The sequence below is a fragment of the Lactuca serriola genome, chromosome 5 (genome assembly GCF_051521515.1).
Source record: "Lactuca serriola cultivar US96UC23 chromosome 5, Lser_US96UC23_V15, whole genome shotgun sequence".
Lineage (NCBI taxonomy): Eukaryota > Viridiplantae > Streptophyta > Magnoliopsida > Asterales > Asteraceae > Lactuca > Lactuca serriola.
This window is the reverse complement of record NC_136412.1, coordinates 167,494,763-167,503,129: the sequence shown is the minus strand read 5'-3', so window position 1 is coordinate 167,503,129 and position 8,367 is coordinate 167,494,763. Positions and strand designations below refer to the sequence as shown.

Genomic DNA, 8,367 nt, shown 5'->3' with positions numbered 1-8,367 from the left:
GAGGGATGCTTTTACACTTGTTCATGTCCGGAGCATCTAAGGGTACGGTTCGCTTTGAACCAGCTCCGCTTGGGAGCGAAGGATTGGTGGAAGTTCGTGACGGCGAACTTCACTCTTGCAGAGATTTCAGCGGTGACCTGGGAGAGGTTCACCACCATGTTCAGAGACAAGTACGTTCCCCCGGTGGAGAGGGAACGGTTGGTTCAGGAGTTCTTGACCCTCAAGCAGGGTAATGATTCGGTTACTATGGTCACCCAAAAGTTTCATGAGAGGGCGATGTTCTGCCCTGAGCAGGTGGCTACTAAGCAGGCTCGGATGAGCCGGTATCTGGGTATTCTGAGGAGGGACATCCAGGAGTTCGTGTCAAACTCGACGTACCAGACATTTGTTGAGCTCCAGGCAAATGCCAGGAAGAGGGAGATTGAGTTGGAGACTCAGACCAGGGAGGAGGCCGAGTCTTAGAGGATGGATCGGCGGCGGCTCAGTCTCAGCCGGCATCCAAGCGGACCAAGTCCGCTGATTCGAGGACTGGAGGCCAGAAGGGCCACACTTGCGGGAAGTGCGGCAAGGGTCATGAGGGGACCTGTCGATCGGGTGCTTGCTACAAATGTGGCAAGGAGGGTCATATCGCCAGGGATTGCCCCAAGGGATTTATGGTTTGCTTCAATTGCAACCAGACTGGACATCGGAAGGCCGAGTGCCCTCAGCTACACCAGGGATCAGCGCAGGGATCGGCGCCGGCTGCTAGGATTACCGAGGCTCGAACGGAAAAGGTCGAGGCTCCGAAGGCTCGTGGGAGAGCTTTTTAGTTAACTGTGGAGGAGGTCCGTGCGGCGCCCGATGTTGTGGCTGGTACTTTTCTTGTGAATTTTGTACCTGCCTTGGTATTGTTTGACTCGGGTGCAAGTCGGTCTTTTGTATCTCTGGCTTTTAGTCAGCACCTTGGTATTGAGCAAGAGGCGATTAGTCGACCTCTGAGGGTTTCCATAGCTGATGAGAAAGCGGTATATGCCGCCGACGTGATTTGAGGATGTGTGCTCGAGAATTTTGGTGTCGATTTTCCTATAGACCTAGTTCCTATCGCTATAGGAAATCTCTGCGTCATCGTGGGCATGGACTGGTTGAGTAAGTTCGGAGCGGTCATTGACTGCGAGAGACAGCTGGTGACTATGCGATACCCTAGTGGGGGAGTGCTTACTATGTATGGTGAGGGGACCCGGTGTGGGTCAGCGTTCTGTTCGGCTGCCAGGGCAAGGCAGAGTTTGGAGCAGGGCTGCAGTGGATTCATAGCCTATGTGATGGACACATGAGTGGCCACTGGGAGGTCAAGTTCAGTTGACGAGGTTCCGGTAGTGCGCGAGTTCCCGGATGTTTTTCCCGAGGAACTGCCGGGCATGCCTCCGGAAAGACAAGTGGAGTTCCGTATTGACTTGATTCCGGGAGCAGCACCTATCGCCAAGGCGCCTTATCGCCTCGCGCCGCCGGAGATGCAGGAGTTATCCTCGCAGCTTCAGGAGCTGTTGGGGAAGGGGTTTATTCGACCGAGTAGCTCGCCTTAGGGAGCACCGATCCTTTTTGTCAAGACGAAAGATGGTTCGCACCGGATGTGTATCAATTACCGGGAGTTGAACAAGTTGACGGTCAAGAATAGGTATCCGTTACCTAGGATCGATGATCTATTCGATCAGTTGCAGGGGGCATCTTGGTTCTCTAAGATAGACTTGAGGTCGGGTTATCATCAGATGAGGATTCGGGATGAAGATATGTAGAAGAATGCATTCATAACTCGTTATGGACATTACGAGTTTGTGGTGATGCCTTTTGGGCTCACCAATGCCCCAGCTGCGTTCATGGATCTCATGAACAGGGTGTGCAGGCCGATGTTGGATCAGTCGGTGATCGTATTCATTGATGATATTTTGGTATATTCGAGGTCTAGAGAGCAGCATGAGGAGCATTTGAGGGAGATCCTTGGAGTTCTAAGATCGGAGAGGTTGTATGCCAAATTCTCCAAGTGTGAGTTTTGGTTACAAGAGGTCCAGTTCCTAGGACACCTTGTTAACCAGGAAGGGATATTGGTCGATCCGGCCAAGATTGAGGCAGTGATGAGATGGGAGGTGCCGAGATCACCCACTGAGATCAGGAGCTTTTTGGGATTGGCCGGCTATTATCGGAGGTTTATTAGGGATTTCTCCAAGATCACCGTGCCACTTACCAAGATGACCCGGAAGGGTATTGCATTTTCTTGGGGTCCAGAGCAGCAGTCCTCATTTGAGACCCTACGTCAGAAGTTGTGCGAGGCCCCGGTGCTCGCACTCTCGGAAGGGATGGAGGATTTTGTGGTATATTGTGATGCATCTATATCTGGGTTAGGGGCAGTGCTTATGCAGAGGGGGCACATTTTAGCGTATGCATCGAGGCAGCTGAAGCCTCATGAGTCGAGATATCCCACCCACGATCTGGAGTTGGGGGCTGTAGTGTTTGCCCTCAAGATCTGGCGGCACTATCGATATGGGGTTCGGTGTACCATATACACGGACCACAAGAGTCTGAAGTACTTGATGGATCAGCCAAACCTGAATATGCGCCAGAGGAGATGGTTGGATGTGGTGAAGGATTATGATTGTGAGATCCTGTACCACCCGGGCAAGGCTAATGTCGTAGCCGATGCTTTGAGCCATAGGTCGGAGAGCGCCCCGATCCGATACATTTGTATGAGGTTGACGGTGATGACTTCGGTATTGGACACCATCCGAGGGGCCCAGGTTGAGGCTGCGAGACCAGAGAACCGAAAGCAGGAGCGGGTTGTTGGGCAGGTGTCGGGGTTTGTTACCGATAGTCCGGGACTTATGACATTTCAGGGCCGGATTTGGGTACCATTTGTGGGTGGGACGTGTACCATTTTGATGGAGGAGGCACATCGATCGCAGTTCTCGATCCATCTCGGGGCTACTAAGATGTATTCGGACCTAAAGAGGGAGTATTGGTGGCCCTGTATGAAGAGGGATGTTGCATGGTTCGTCGAGAGGTGCCTAACTTGTCGCCAAGTTAAGGCCAAGCACCAGTGTCCGCATGGTAAGTTGCAACCGCTGGAGATTCCCGAGTGGAAGTGGGAACAGATTACCATTGATTTTATCACCAAATTTCCAAGGACTACGAGGGGAGTCGATGTAATTTGGGTGATTGTGGACAGATTGACGAAGAGCGCTCATTTTCTTGCTATCAGTGAGAGCTCTTCTGCTGAGAGGTTGGCGGAGTTGTATGTGAGAGAGGTGGTATCGCGGCATGGGGTTCCGATGTCGATTGTTTCAGATCGAGACGTGCGATTTACTTCCAGATTTTGGAAGAAGTTTCACGAGGAGTTGGGTATGAGACTGCATTTCAGTACCGCATACCACCCACAGACAGACGGGCAGAGTGAGCGGACGATTCAGACGCTCGAGGATATGCTCCGAGCGTGTGTTTTCGATTTTGGAGGGAGTTGGGACACCTATTTACCCTTGGCAGAGTTTTCGTACAACAACAACCATCATTCGAGCATTGGTATGCCACCCTTTAAGCTGTTGTATGGGAGGAGGTGTCGGACCCCCATCTGTTGGGGAGAGGTGGGGCATCGGGTAATGGGTAGTACGGAGATTGTGCTTCAGAAGACACAACAGATACAGCAGGTCAAGAAGAGATTTTTGACCGCTCAGAGTCGCCAGAAGAGTTATGCGGACAGGCGTCGATCCGAGCTCGAGTTTCAGGTTGGTGACCTTGTACTTTTAAAGGTCTCTCCTTGGAAAGGAGTGATCCGATTCAGGAAGAGGGTCAAATTGGGGCCTCGATATATTGGACCTTTCAGGGTAATCGCGAGGATAGGCAGGGTAGCCTACCATTTAGATCTACCTGCGGAGCTGGGACAGATTCATGACACCTTCCATGTGTCGCAGTTCAGGAAATGTATTGCCGACGAGTCGACAGTGGTACCATTAGAGGATATTCAAGTGGATACAGGCCTGAACTATATTGAGAGACCGGTGGCAATTAGGGATCGAAAGGTTATGGTTCTGAGCAACAAGGAAGTGCCCTTGGTGCAAGTGCAGTGGCAGCATCGGAAGGGGTCCGAGCTGACATGGGAGCCCGAGTCGGAGATGCGGGAGCAGTATCCGGGGCTGTTTTCGGTATAAGACTTCAAGGACGAAGTCTGGTTCTAGTGGGGGAGAATTGTAACAGCCCGGAATTCAGGTATAACCCTTTAGCCCTTCATCTTTTCATAAATGTCATGTTGTCCCTTTTGTGTTGGGGCGAGTACGCTGGGCGTACAAAGAGTACGCTGCACGTACTCGCGCGCTTAAATTGAACGCGTTGCCACCCGGGTACGCTAGGCGTACCTTAGGCTACGCTGGCTGTAACTGGTCCAGACCCAAAACCCTAATTTGAGTTGTTGGCTATTGATATGTGCATAATTAGTTAGTTATTTAGTATACATTTTTATTCATTTTTAACTAATTATGTGAATAATATGGACAAAAGGTACTTAATATTGTTTAAATTTTGTTTTCAGTCCAAAAGACATGCTTGGGAGTGAAAGGGAGCAAGGGAAAGCAATTAAAGACCAAAGAATGAAGATTGAGGAACAAAAGTCCATCTACTCGGCGACTACATGAGTCTACTCGGCGAGTCCAGCTGAATATTCCAGAAGATAGCCACGACTCCTTATCTAAGGAGGATAATAATGAGTCTACTCGGCGAGTTGGGTCTGCTACTCGCCGAGTACCCCCTGTTTTGAGATATCTATAAAAATCGAACCTTTATCCGAGGGAAACACACTTTTGGCGATTTTTGAAGATCCTTCTGCGATTAAGAGCACTGGAAGACGCTGAGGAATTCTAATCTCCAACCTTTTGAAGAATTGAAACAACTAGGTTAATCATTTCACTTAGCTTTAGGATTTGAGTATGTCTAATCTAGTTGAACTTGCTTTTGTGTGTGATTTTACTGCAACTATGAACTAATTTCGTTTTTGTTTCTGTTTGGGGAATACCAAGGAACTCCTATGGTTTAATTCTTAGTTTTGATTAATTGTTTATTGGTGATCTATTAAATTAAGTTTGTTAAAGACCCTTATGCATTAATCACGATTATTTTCTGTTAATTGGAAGACAATTAAGCTGCATGAACATCTCTTAGTTATTAACCTCATATGTCTATGTGAACACCAATTCATATGCTTAGGATTAATGATTATGAAACTAAGATTAATAAGACAATAATTAGATTAATGTGTAAGCTTGTTTGAGAAACCATCAAACAAGAGGTTAATTGATTTACTAAATTGATTCACCACTACAAATCTTATTTAATCCAAATCATTAATCTAGGGAATTAATTAGTTTAAACATTTGAACACCGCTTAAATTAGTTAATTGTCTAAGGGCTAGGAGTAATGAACGTGAACCTAACCACTTTAATTGGTAGCCAATAACAATTAATCTATCATAAATATAAATAACCATAGGAGTGAATTGGTTGAACCTAAATAGAAACATCTTTATCAAATTTGGTGAATTAGTTGTTTGTTTTAGTCATTTAGTTAATTAAGTGTTGCTTAAGTTTCTAGTCTTGTAAAACTAGAAGGAAAACCTTTTACTTTCATTAATTGTTTTAGTTAAAATTAGTTGTTAGTTTAATTTTCCGTTCCTTGAGTTCGACACCTTACTTACTAAACTATACCACTAAAAGACAGGTTCACTGCCTTTGTGTGCTAAATATATTAATAAAAGTAGGGAATAAAACAAGTGCATTTTACACACATCAAGTTTTTGGCGCCGTTGCCGGGGAACGGTTCTAAATAATTAAGCTAATTCCAAATTTTTTCGATCCTTTGTGTGAGTTTACTTGCATAAAGTTACTTTATTGCAGTTAGTAGTCAGTAATTAGGTTTTAGTATCTGTTTTAGTTTTAATATTAAGTTTATAATTTTTTTTCAAAAACACACTGGTACTCGCCGAGTGCAGTCGCACCTACTCGGTGAGTAGCAGCGTAATCAGCAGTTAAATTTTTGATTTCTTTTAGTACAATTTTTTTGTTCTTTATATGCTTTTATTCTGTTTATTTCAGGACTTTCATGACCAGAGGATCAAACACCCCGCTGGTACTCCCGTTTGAAGACCCCGAAACCGCGTTGAAAAGAAACAAGGGAAAGCACGTGGAGAGTTCATGTACACCAAAGAAATCACCATTGTCCAATTTGAAAACTGTTTTTGGGAAAAAGAAGAGCAGCATATCAGGAGCATCCAGCGCTTCCTTAGTAATCGAGGAACCGGCTAAGGAGGATATCGAGTACGAGACCGAGGAAGAAGAGGACCCGACATACGAGCACGAAACCGAGTCCGAGGAAGAGTTAGCTGTCACAATGGCTAACATTGATAAAATCCCCACGGGAGAATGGAAGAAGAGGATGCGGGACGACACTGGCTCGGGACTTGTGCAACCCGCAATTCCCGCGACTGCTACCTTTGAGCTAAAGGGTCATATCCTAGCGTTACTTAAGGAAATACCTTTTTATGGAAAAGACCATGAAGATGCCTACAAACATTTAGATGAAGTCAATGATGTAGCTGATTACTTCAATGTTCCAAATGTGCCCCGCGAGACTCAGCTACTTCGTATGCTTCCGGTGACATTCAAAGGTGCTGCAAAAGACTGGCTCAAGTCACTTCCCCCCGGATCAGTCACCACTTGGGCCAAGATGAAAGAAGAATTCATTGATCACTTTTTCCTACCTTCCAAGATAGCCAAGTTGAAGAAGGCCATTGCTAACTTTGAACAACAAGCTGGAGAGTCGCTATATGAAGCATGGGAGAGGTACAAGAGCTTACTAAGAAACTGCCCACACCATGACCTTAACAGCCAGCAAGAAGTATCCATCTTCTATGATGGAGTCAATGTCACAACCAGACAATTATTAGACTCGCAAGGCCCGCTCACGAAGAAGCCACCCCTGGTGATCAAAGAATTGATTGAAGAATTCTCTAAACACTCTAGAGAATACCACAACCCTAGGCATGATGTCACTAGGGGAGCCGCTTATGCAGCTACTGAAGACTTATCCGTGGTCATGGCTATGCTAAAAACAATGGGTAGAAGGATGGATAAGATGGATCAAACAATCCATGCTATTCGGGTGGGTTGTGAAAACTGCAATGGGCCTCACCTCACTAGATACTGTGATTTAGATGAGAATGGCAACAAGAAGGCGCAAGTGTGTTATTCAAGTGGAGACCGATACGATGAAGACTGGCGCAAACAAAAGAAAGATTGGCTCCCTTATGAAGAGTACAAGAAAGCCAAGGAGGAAAGGTTTAGGCAAAAAGGGAGAGGGTTCTACCAAAAGGAGGAGCCGATGCAAGAAAGGAAGCCCAGCTTGGAAGAAATGCTCACAAAATTTGTAGCTGCTTCAGAAAAAAGACATAGTGACCATGATGCTGCAATTCAAGAAACAAGGACCATGCCAAGGAACCAGCAAGCATCTATCCACAATATAGAGACACAACTTGGGCCACTTGCTCAACAAATCAACCAAAGGTCACCGGGCGAACTTCCTAGCAAAACTGAAAATAACCCACGAGGCACGCAAATAAACATTTTCAGAACAAGAAGTGGGAAGATAATCACTCCCCTAGCACCTATTCAGACTGAGTTATCCACGAAATCACAGAAGGAGGAGGCAGAAAAGCAAACAGAAAACCAAGAAATGCACTCCGACAGTCCTACTCGCCGAGTACCACATATGGACTCGGCGAGTACATCACAAAATACGATTCCACATGTTCCTGAAAAACTTTACCAGCCACCCATGCCATACCTAGCCCGAGCCAAGAAGGAGAAGCAGGAAGAGGAGTATCAAAAGTTTATAGATCATATCAAGACTCTTCAAATCAACATACCCTTCATTGAAGCCGTCATGCAAATGCCCAAGTATGCAAAGTTCCTTAAGGAACTTCTCACCAATAGAAGGAAGATGGAAGAAGTGAAGAAGGTAGTACTCAATGAAAACTGCTCAGCTGCTATGCTAAATAAGCTACCAAAGAAGAAAGGTGATCCGGGGAGTTTGACCTTACCTTGCCAATTTGGCAACTTGACCATCATTCATGCCTTAGCCGATTCGGGAGCAAGTGTGAATCTAATGCCATATTCATTCTTTAAAAAGTTGGATCTCCCGGAACCAAGGCCAATTCGCATGGCAATACACTTGGCCAACAAAACAGTCACCTTCCCAAGGGGCATATGCGAAGACATACTAGTCAAGGTGGATAAATCCGTCTTTCCCGCTGATTTTATCATCCTAGACATGGAGGCGGATCCACAAGTGCCAATCATCCT

The 8,367-nt window shown here is 46.1% G+C and overlaps 1 non-coding gene across 1 annotated transcript; it reads right to left on the bottom strand.

The window, feature by feature from the left end:
* Positions 1–6,781: 6,781 nt before the first annotated feature.
* Positions 6,782–6,888, bottom strand: LOC145055946 (small nucleolar RNA R71). Its single transcript, XR_013685490.1, has one exon. It is a non-coding gene; the product is annotated as a small nucleolar RNA R71 (small nucleolar RNA).
* Between the last annotated feature and the right edge of the window lie 1,479 nt (positions 6,889–8,367).